Source organism: Falco naumanni, chromosome 3 (genome assembly GCF_017639655.2).
Source record: "Falco naumanni isolate bFalNau1 chromosome 3, bFalNau1.pat, whole genome shotgun sequence".
Classification (NCBI taxonomy): domain Eukaryota; kingdom Metazoa; phylum Chordata; class Aves; order Falconiformes; family Falconidae; genus Falco; species Falco naumanni.
Genome location: NC_054056.1, coordinates 119,421,847 through 119,434,077, shown reverse-complemented (window position 1 = coordinate 119,434,077; position 12,231 = coordinate 119,421,847).

Below are 12,231 nucleotides of genomic sequence, written 5' to 3'. Positions count from 1 at the left end.
TTGTTTTTTTGTTTTGTTTTGTTTTGTTTTGATTTGATGTGTTTTTTTGAGATTGACTCTATTTTTCATTTCCCTTTAGCTTTCTGCTTGTTGAAAATAATTTCTTCCAGACTTTATAAGAATAAGATGTAAAGAATAAATAGGTACATAGAAAGTTAATAAAGATAAATTCTGCAGTCTACAGATGAAAAATTTTCAAAATTATGATACAAATGATTCAACAATCTATATCTTATCAAAAGCTATGAAGACCACAGTTAAACATATAGAGATCTCTAAATATTTGGTGATTTTATGGAACCTAAAAATCTTTTCAGCTCTATACCCTTGCCTATCCATTTCATGTTTAAAAAGAGCATTTAGGTTTTGTTGTCTTGTGTGAATGTGAAATACACATTAACCATTTTGACAAAATAATATGTTCTATAAACTGTGTTTAGGAGAGCTTTCTTCTCATCTACTCTTTCTATACGAAGTCTTTTCTATCCTTATATCTCAGTCTTTATGCTCTTTAGTTAAAGCTCCATTCTTCCCAGTCTTGTTCCATCTTTACTATTCTTTTCCCTTCAAACGAGAAAAAAAAACATACAGCAATATTTGGAGTTCTAGTTGAATGCTTCAACTCCTGAAGCTTGATTTTTTCACTCTCAGGACAATCAAACTCACTTATCTCTAAAAATCATCAGTCTGAAGTGGCAAGGGTGTTAATTATTTTCCGTGTTTGTTGGAGGCTATTAAGAAATTAATAATTAAATTTTATCATGTTTCCTGGAAATGCTACAGTGCTGATTATCTGCTTGTTAAAAAAAAGGAACTTATTCAAACCATTTCCATATAATTAATCTTTTCCATTCCTCATGACTTCCTTATTTATTGATTGAGATATGCTTTCTGAAAGCAGGACTTATGACCACGAACAGTAATAGCACAATATTTAGAATTCTGCTGAGCATTTTGCCTAGAGAAATGTTATATCTATTTGATGCATTGTAGTGAGAGATTTGGGGAACCATGATTAATCACATTTCATTCTCAAGAAGAGTTTGCGGGTTGTTGTAAGATATTCAGCCTAACAGTACAGGAGCCATACAGTTTTGGATAAAGTCAGATCTCCACTTGCACAAACTGCCTTCACTGGAACTGCACTGCAGTTCAGCATCTAACCGTATTTTGCCTGAAATTCAGCCATGCAAAACCCAGCACATCTATCTCAGCTACACCCCTAACTTAGAAAGAAGATGACCCTGTTCCCACCAAGACTTGATATCACAATTAAGAATCCTAATTCCTCTTTGAAATAAACCACAACTTTGGGATGTACCTAATTCTGATTTAGTCTTTGGGAAAGGTTTTCTTCCAGCAATGAAGTCATGGCTTGGTTTCCAGTCTTACCACAGTCTTACTCAACTTGTCAGAGAAAAGCAGCATCAGAATACTTAATGGAAAGCTTTGCTACCAGCTAATAGTAGCCTGGTTATGGCCTAGTGATTCACACTGATATATTGAGAGGTCTTAGATCCTCTGTCAAGCTTCATTTACAGTGAAAATGAGCCAATGACTCTTGTCTATTTTCCTTCCCAGGCTATCAGAGCAGCCATCTCCTGACCATGTTTCCTATCCCTAGGGAAGGGCACAATTACGCTGATAATCACTTCCTTGATTCAGTCTGACATGCAATTTCTCTTCTCCTCCAAATCCAACAAGTCCTTTTTTAAACACACTTCTTCCAAAGCACTCTTAAATATTAGATCACCTGCACAGAGACAAGGCATTACCTAATTTATCCTGGAGTTCATGAATACTCCATTGAACAACTTTAAAAAAAAAAAAAAAAAGAAAAAGATTCTCTGGAAGATAGTAGCATAAATTTATCATTTCATTGTGCTGTCCCCACATGTTTCCATGTCCTTGCCTTTGTTTGGGAAATGTCTGTTTGAAATAGAAGCTCCTTATGGCAAGGGTGACTCACTTCCCACAAGTCTATAAAGCACCTATACAGCTGGAGTGGTAAAAATAATAGCTAAGTAATAACAACTAATAAGCACTGTTGGTGTGGGAGTTGTATTATTGTGGTAGCTTTAATAAATAGAAACCATTGAAAATTCTTCCACAGAAAAGATTCTTGATAGTAAATCATTTTTTTGATAGAAGGGACATTTTCATGGAATGGGACTGCTTTCTTTGGGGGACAAAAAAAACCCAAAATGTAATCTGTTTAGTTCCTGAAGAACTGAAGCCCAGAATGCTCTCTCTGAAATCATTACATTTTCAATCAAAAGAAAATTGTACAGAGAGATACATACACACATTCTATTCATTTATTTTTTTCATTCATTTATTCAATCTTTTTTGGGGGGGTGGGAAGGAGAGTGAGTAAAGTTTGGGAGGCTGAGTTCTCTCTGACTTTTAACTAAACAGTTCACTACAGAAATTTTTTATGTTCTGTTCAGCTGAGATACTAAATGGTTTTACATTGCTTTGTCTACTCCAATCAATAATATGTGCATATATACATATATCTAGATGTATATATACATATCTTTGTACATGCCTAAGACACAGTGGAGTTAAATTTGGTTGGTTTTCCTCTAGTCCAGTTTTTAAGTCATACACGCACAGATAAGATACCAACTCTTATATCCCGTATCCGTTCTGCCATAACAAATCTTGTCTGGACTGGACTGGGAAAGACATTTGCACTTGTAATGGTTGGATATTGCCCCATAGCTTGTTCAAAAGTGATGGTTCTAGCCTACACAGGCAGTTCTGAACTGCACAAACCCTCACCTTGCAAGCACAACTTAATTCTAAAGCCCCAAAGGAAGGTTTGTCTGACACCACAGAGATTTCACTTAGTTTTTGAGCTGAAACCATGCAAAACCATCCACAAGTACACATTCACCTTTGCATTCATTTAAAACTTGCAACACGTTCCATTATGACTCTGCAAAAATTCATTCACATCCAAGTTGAACCTGCTTTTAATTTGGGGTTTTTTTTTCAATCAAAATAGAAAACATGGGAACATTTCACCAATACAGCTGGCTTAACTGTAGGAAGACCTACATGGTCCTAAACCTGTCAATTCCTTCTTTTTCTTTTATTTGCAAGGGACACATGAACAATGCTTGTTTCTATTTTTTTCTCTTCCTGCTTTCTTGCAGCGAACAAGCAGCTGTGTCAAGGGGGACTTCTGTCTTTTTAATCTAGGTTGTTTACAAAGCACATATCAAAACTTAATTTCTACCTCTGTACCTTGTAGAAAATCTATTTTATGGAGATGACAGTTTATTTCAAGAATTAAAGGTAATATGAGGGATACACAGAGCTTTGAAGTCTAGACCCTGAAGGTGAGACTTATAAATGGTTTGTAACCAACAGTTTTGCTTGCAGTTCGGACCATTTAACAGCTCAGGATGAGAGGGGCCATGTGCTAAGGTCAGGGATAATTTGTTGCAGAGGCCCAAGATTAAAATTTTGATTTATGAAGTACACATTTTCTTCAGTTGCTCCTACAGGACTGCTAGCTATTGTAAATGTGCCTTTTTGGATTAGGCTGTAATGATTAAAATGATGTCTCCCACTGAAACTAAGTGTTTAAAACCGAATATGAGATGATGTACTTAAAATTTTCAGTATGAAAATTCAATGATAATCACACTTTACAGACTAAAACTACTGGGCCCGATTAAGCTTGACATTAGCAAGAACTCTAACAAGACATCACCAAGAAAAATAACACACTCAAATCAGTCAATTCAGCTCTTGCCACATTAAAGAAGTAATAAGCTTCTAATATCTCTACTGCAAGACGTAGCAAAAATAGAAAAGCATCTTTCCTGTCAGATGTTTTAACAGAAAACCTAAACAGAGAATAAAAGAGAGGAAATGTAGCTTAAGCAGAAGCAAAGCAAGAGTAGCCAGAGGCTGACCTACATTTGAAAAATAAAAGAACCTAACAGCAGTGCTCGCTGCAGCTCTAAGAACATTATTTCAAGTATTTTCCATGGCTTCCTATGAAATGACGATGATCCAGCCTGAATCAGTGCAGCAGCTGTTGCAATGATCTATAGGAATTATCAGTAATAAGTCTCAGAGGAGGTTGAAAATGTGCACCGTTGAGCAGCTGAATCCTTCTCACCTCCTGCTGGACAGCAGTTCCTCCTTGCTCTGATCCACGTGTGGAGTACCAGAGGGCAATGGTGTTGCCTTGTTATTTTCCTACTCTGTGAGCAGCATTATTTTATAATGAACCTCAATCAGACTTCATGATTTTTGCAAGTCTATTAGTCAGAGAACCTGCTTCATCTTGCCCCCTTGTAATGGGATTTGCAAAGCAATTATACATCCCCGTCTCAGCTGATGTGCCTCGGACTAAAACCTTACACATGACTGCATTGGTTTATCACAGTAACACATACGCTCTGTAACACACCTCTGCTACCTGTCACAACAGTCAAAGAAAATAAAGGAAAAAAGAAAGCTGGGAAGTTTCTCACTGTTGTTGCTGTAGCTGTTTTCCCAGTCAGTCTCCATTAATTTCCTTTAAGGCTGGCAATAGCCTGTGTTTTCATCCACAAATCTCTAAGTGCATTTTAAAGGTCATGAAGGTGTTGAATCTTCTTCTTTACAGAAAAACTGAGGAGAAAAAAGTTATTTTGTATACAAACAAAGGAATTCTGCATTCTTCCGGAGAAGCATCCGGAACAACTCCGTGCACAGTAATGGACCACACCTGCAGTGCAGTGGAGATATGGGGCAAAGACCATCTGTGTAGGGTCAGGATTTCAGCCAGAGTACCTTTACACACTAAAAAAGTCAAGGAAGAGAGCTTTGTTGGGCAGTTGTTAGGTTAAGATTTCTGGCAGTTTAAAACGTAAGTGGAAGGGGTGCTGACTAAACTCATGATGAGTTGTATGAGTGTACATGTAAATAAACACTCGGGGTGAAAGTTAATAGATTTTTCACTAATCCTTTTTTTTTTTTTTTCAGTCAGAAAAAAAGATAGTTTTTCAAAAAATGTAATTCATCTTATGCTTTTATCTGATTTAGTGAGATGTCTGCAGAGTAGGTGGCTGAGGCCCTGAGCGATCAAAACAGAACACAGGAGGGAATGTATCCACAAAGGATTGACAGCACAGGGATGCTGAGTCCAGGTTAGTAGCCTCTGAAACAGCGAAAAGCCAAACCAGATAGGACCTTGATCCTGAATTTATTATACTCAGAGACTCTAAATATCTAACCCAGAGTATAATGCTTCTTAAAATTGTGTTTCTTTCTTTTTTCCTTCCTTTCTCCCCTGCCCCCCCCTCTTTTTTTTTTTTTTTTTTATTCTTCTTTTGAGGAGGATGGCGATGATGAAAATAGCTGCAGTTTTATAATGTTTAAAGATCCAGATGTGGCAACTTCCGAGCCAATGTTTTTTTCCCCAGTATTTCGCCCCGCTTTCTCTCTGTTGATCTCTTCTATATGCTACAGTACATCTGTTCTCCTTGGTTATTTTCACTGCAAGCTGGCAGGATTTGTTTCTCTTCCAGCACGCCAAGTTAAAAAAATAAATAATCCTGCATTGTGTGTAAAAAACATTCCCATGAGATCAACCCTCTCCTAATGAAGTCAGTTGTTTTATTTTTTTCATACACCAGATCATTTACTCTGAGATGATATTAATTTACAACTGGAATCACAATTGACACCTGGCAGTGCACTAAACAATATGGGGCTTCTAATCTACATCATTACTTGCTCATGCTTTGCTGAATCTATGCTCATTAAACTCGAAATCCTGTCTCCAGTGAATCTCAGCAGCTTGTTGGTCACTGGGGAGTTCCTTCTAAAATAAAGAAGTAGGGACACTCCACAAATGTCATGAAAATCGAGGGCTGGAGCAGCTGTCCAGATGCCTGTGCCTCTAGCTTCAACTATTCTGGCAGAAAAAGCTGGATAATATGCATGACAGTGGATCCATCATTTATACTTTCCCCTTCCCTTATTTGCACCAAATCCCTGATGCATATTGGCAGTCTCAGACTTTAAAGATGAGCTGGAGATACCCATTACAAACACAGCCTCCTCCAATCAGCAGGGACGTGTTAGCTGTGGTGCAGGAATAGCTATCACTTCCCACAGATATAAGGACCAAAGGGAAATGCTTCCAAAGCTATAAAACCCAAGTAATTTGATGGCGAGCCACAGAAATATAGTTCTGGAGTCAAGCAGCTGCAGAAATCTGCTTTCCTGCCTTACTGCTTTACAAAATAGCTGTGGACATAATATGTCTATGACTCAGATCTCAACCACGGGGCAAATGTGGGGGACATTCAGGCTGGTACTGTTTCCGTACATGCTTGTGGCTGTGCAAAGAAACAGATGCTATTTAATTGGAAAGTAACCCCCCTGCTAGATAGGCCTAGTTAGCTTTGTGGTCTAGGATTTGTTACTGGTGATTGTTTCTAAGAGCAGACCTTGCAGGAACGTTAAATCATTTCTTCCAGCTGAGACAAGCTATGGGCTTAGTCAAGAGGTAACGTTGCCTTGACTCCTCCAGCAGAGTTTTTGACTGTGCACACAGTATTGCTAGATTAGGTCTTACATGAGGTAGTATAAAAGAACCACTTATCTCAGGATCAACCGTAAGCTAAGCAGCTCCTTTCCAGCTCATTCTCTCTGGTGTTTTGTACCAGTGGGCAGATACAACCTAAGTTGTAGCAGAAGTAAAATTGGATGCAATTCATTTAATGCGCTGAGGTAATTCATGTTCACAGTAGAAAAGGCAGTTGTAAAAAAAAGTCACAGAAAAACAACAAAAAAAATATTAAATATCAATTGCTAAAGTGAAGTGGGATTTGGAATTCAGAGAGGGGAAGCTTTGAAAACGCTTTCGCAAGCGATGGAGTTACTTAAAGACTGAAGAACAGCTGCAGGTGTTACACTTGGGTATGTTCAGCCTTGCAAAACTGACCTTTGTAGCAGGGGAGAAACTGGTGATGTTAATTGGAGACAATCCTTGGAAGCAGAGTGAATTATTCTCTGGTTTAGCAAAGAACAAAGTATTTAGTAACTATTTATTTAAGTAACTATTACAGGATGCGATGAATTTGCTTTACTTTTGTGCCATTCAACAATGACATCCAACATGAAAAAATTCAATATTGCCCATACTTATATGGACTGGATGAACCCTCATTGGACTCATTTTCACTACTAGAAGAGTAGTGAAAATACACAATTAGTTTGTAGCATACAGAAAAAGCCACAAATAAGGACAGAAGATTTTCTGCAGAGCTAGTCACCCTTGAGATATTGAGTGGAACCAAGTGGTTTTCAATCAGTGCTTTGCAAGTTCCCTGGGAATATATTAAATACTTCTATTTTATACTTCTATCAGACCCATGAATGGTAAGAAAATCAAGATCTGTATTTTTCATGTCAATTTTTTAAGAATCTGTGTACTGACAAAATGTGGAAGAAATTGGTAGACTAGCTTAGATGTATCAGTTGGAGAAAAATATATATTTTTTTGTCACTCATTATGTTTATTGTTTTTAGATTCACCAGAATAGTTAGAAAGAGTGAGGAAGGAAAGCTGTTCTCTGATTGCCACCTAAGTAGCACAAGTTTTGCTTTATTTTGTCTTAAAAATTCCAGATGTTCTTGCTTAATATTAATTTTATTCTTTGTTTATCTGAGATACCTGTATATTATCGCTGCTGACAGAAAAAGATGGATTTTCTTTACTATGTGAATGAAAATGTGGCCTTGGACAGGGGGCAGCAGAGCGTGTCCATGGATATGTCTTAGGCTTATATTTCTTCACAGATGCTCAAGCTTTTCCATTTTATCCTTGCTATGAGAACAGCTGAAAGGCTAAGATCTTTCTTTAATGAACTTTCCATATAATAAGTTGGAAGGGACTGTTTTACTTTGGGAGAGAATGATGACAGCATGGTGTGGGAAGTGCCTCAGAAAAATCTATCAGGCAAGTTTTTATTGGTGAAGAGTGGTTAGTTATTGATTACTGGAAAATTAATAAGGCAGCCAATGTAAGTAATCATACTGTTTTTGGCTGGCATAGTGTAAATTTTCTTCACAGTAGCTTGTATGGTGGTGTGTTTTGGATTTGTGACCGAAACAGTGGGGCTGAGCTGCCTACCAGGGTTAAATGACCGCAGTAATCAAGTAAGATACTAAGGAAAACAGTGGAGTAGAGCTGCTGCTAGGATTGAACAGAGACGTTTTACTTATTTGGGCTCCCTTTGGTCATCCTTTGTTCCCATCAGTTTTCCATTCAGCATTTGCCATTCAACTTTCTGGAGTACTCAGAGCTGTGGCCAGCAGTTGGTTCCAGCTCAGTTCTTGATAAGTAGTACAGCCATTTGAAACACTTGTTACACACAAAGATTATAGTTTCAAAAATCCACAGTGGCAAGTGATGCATTCTCTCTCAGTCATTTCTCTTTTGCTGTGGCTGTCAATAGAATGGGCTCCTGTTGTGACATTTCTTTCCTTTTTTCCATCAATCTTTGTCTTAAAAATGGGAGTTAGAGTCGTTACATGTCACAGTCTCTACTGTGCTGTTAAAATAACCTCCTATGGATGCTGAGATTTAGCTGCCTACCGGGACTATCTCAGGCTTTCTAAGACCTCTGAAAGAACACAAGATAGCAATACAGGGTTCTGGAGACAGGCTTTGTTCAAACTCCAGTAAAGTTATGCAAGACTTCTATTTTATACTCTGGACCTGATCTGAAAACAAATGCTAGCAAGGGAAACTGAAGATGGCTAGCTATTGTGAGGTTTTTATAGTCGTAACCAAAACAGTACACAAGGAGTGAATTTGGCTCTTGCTTTCTGTAGAAAATGACTGTTTTGAAATCCATACCTTGAGAAAGACCTTTTCATAAAATTGAAGAGCTACCTCACAGTCAAAGAATTGGTGTCAATTTTTAGTAGACCTTACCTCTGTACTCCTGTGATATGCCAATACAAGTAATCCAGCACGAATCCAACGCCACACTCCCCAGCCTAGCCGTGCCTGAAATAATGGGCTAAACAAAAAGCCCAGCTAGAACTCTCTTTGCTGAGTTCTGCCTGAGTATCGGAGCCTGAGTGATGGCATCATGCTGATGCAATAGGAATTGCTATTTTGACTTTTTGTAACTTTTCCAGGACAGAGAATATCCTTTTGGTTCTATAAAGTACCAGGTGTGGTGGGACCTTAACTTGTGAATAATAGATCTAGTTACTGTTTCAATAGGAATAAATAAAGTTATCATGTTGCAGTAAGAAATCTTAGCTTTTTTAGTAGTCTTCCTCCCATATGATTGATTTTTTACTATGTGTCCTGGTATTTGATGTATGATTCTTCCTTTTTTGATCATCCAGTTTTCTGCTTGTTTTAATGCTCTGGTCATGAGCTGTGCATGCCCATTTGCCGTTGTAAGACTAGACCTGAATAGCATTCACACACATACTGAAGAGCTGTAACTGTACTCGTGTGAGGTACCCAGACACTGTATCCAGGAACCAGTACAAATGGGCACAGGAGGCAGGAATTAGGAAGAAATAACTTTCACTTGAACAAAAGGGAAATGGGGAATGACTAAGGCTTCAGAAGATGGTGGTTTTCTTGTTTTGTTCTGTTAATGCTGTCTCGAACCCTTAGATCTCTTCCAATGTCTAGAGAAGTCAGTGGATTTTTGCTTTTGCTAACCTCTTAGTTTTCCCTTTCCTGTGTTACTACACGGTAACTTTATGACCTTTTTGGAATTTCCATGTTCCTGTCCATGGTGATAGCATCTGAGTGTAACTATTTAAAATTGATATCAATAACAAGTCTCTGGTGACTACAGGGTACGGTCAGTTTGAAACTGCTTTAGTAAAGGGAGTTACTGTGTGTTCTCAACTCCTAAAGGACAATGTTTTTCACAGAGCTTTCTGTACATAAATTGTATGTCAGAAACATATAGAAACAGTCCAGGTCAGTTAATGCAGGCTATATTACAGTGGAATTGGGCTCAGAGATGTGATTACCTGATTGAGAATGTCAAGGTATAATCACAGGTTTTGGGTGAAGGCAGAATAAGGGTCTCAACATACGGCTTATTAACAGCAGCATTGTGGATAAAATCACTGGACAATAGAAAACAACCAGAAGCATGATGATCCTAACATAATCAAAGTCACAAACCAAGCTTCCAGGCCATGTTAATCAGGATTTCTGTGCTGTAATCACACCTGACAGGCAGTAGTATGCTCTACCCAGATTCCAGGGTGCATGTGTGCCCAGCCGTTTTATTTCTGTGTGTCTGGATTTTTCCTGTAAAAAGAATGTTTTCTGCTATGTTTAAGAAAGACCATTCCTTTCTAACTATGTATTTGAATCATAGAGAGGAAAAAAAGTCATACCAGCTACCTGAAGATCGTTAAAGAAAACATTCATGAGGAATGAGGAGTGTGGTTCACTGAAGCACTTGGCTATTTCCTTTCTATATCCAACTTCGGAAACTGTTGCAGGTAACAGTTTTGCATTTGAAAAGGAGTGGCTTGTAAGGAAAATGCTTTAGTTGAGGACAAAAACCCCATCAACCTTCTTCACTTAGGAATGTATTCAATCCAATGTTTTGTCACTTTTTGTTGTCATGCTGCAGGAAACCTCCTTTACCACGCAAACTGCAGAAAATGTTTTTAAATCTTTAACAACAGAAACGAAAACAATATTAAATCGCGGGGGGGGAGGTGTTCTACTTACTGTAATTGCCTAACTATAATTCTGCCACTGATCCTCGTGTCTCCTCTACAGCCTGCTCACTGATGTAAGCACTTCTTGTGATTTTTTTTCTCTCTGCCTTGCCCTGCATTCAGTTGCACAAAAGTCCTTTTGAAGCCCTGCGATGGAGCTTGGGCTCAATAACAAATGAGTGAGGCTTTGTCATTTGTATGCCAATATGACAGATACGATACCATGCCTGTTTCTGCTGGTTGCTATTTTCCCTCAGCCCATATGCCTTCTATACCTCTTACCGTACCCCCCTATCTAGTTCTTCAGGGACCCTCTCAGCCTCAAGCTCGGTTTCATCCCATACCTTTCCCTTAAGGACTCATCTCTGTCTGCACTAATACCCTTCAGTATGCATTCTTGTTCATCTTATCTTACCTTCAAATGCAGTTTTAGCGTAGTTTTCATATTTCATTGCTTCTTTACAATTGCAACTAAGCTGGGGTGAAGTAAATGGGCACCCTGCACAATATTAACATGGTTTTGAGTTAGGTGACTCTCCAGGACAGTTTCCTTTTTTATACCTGTTTCACCTGTTGACATCATAACATGTCATCATTGGAAAATAAGAACCTTCCATGGTGATAGAAAGAAGAAAGGAGAAATAGAAGTGTTTATTCTGTAGAGTTAGTTTTCTGTTGTTCTTTTTCCTTTCATTAAAAGTACCTGAAGTCCCAAAGTGAGTGCAAAGGCTCTGTGTGTTTTGCCTTGTACAGACACATAGGTCCTGAACTGTTTTTCTGTTTTTATATGGTTAGTTGGTTGCAGTGTTGGGGTGTGTGTGTCTGTTTTGAGTTTAGGTTGGGTTGGGTTTTTTGTTTGTTTGGTTTTTTTGGTTTTTTTGGTTTTTTTTTTTTAGGGTTGGGGGAATTGAAACAGCTGAGGAAATAAGGAAAGAGGAGTGACACAGAAAGCCTTGCATTTCGAGACAAATTTGGTTCTAAGGCTGCTCATACCCAAAGATCTCTTATCTCTGCATAGGTCTGATAAGGAAAAGGTGAATTTGTAGACTGTGGAAATACAACAACAGCTTTTTCCTTACATACTGTCTATCCGTTGTGCATTCAAAATAGCTTCTTGCCTTTCACAAGTCTCAAAATCTTTTACCACTTTTTACCTAAGTTTATACATCTGGAAGAAATCCTTGGCTATCTGGCAAAATGTGTCACCTTTTTAATATTTCACTTACTTGGCCCACTCTAAACCTTGTATCACAGCATTCTTATAGGTCAGGAATCCACAAATTACCTTAATCATGTAATTAAATTATCAGTATTTGACTCAGTCCCTACATAGTCAATGGGACATAAGTACACACTTAAAGTTAAGAACATACTCAAAAGCTTTGCTAAATCAGGGACACAGTTAATGATGTTATTTCACTCTTACTGTTTAAAAACAACTCGTTTTCATAAGTCATGTGACTAGACAGTACCAGTCTTGCTTTTCTGATG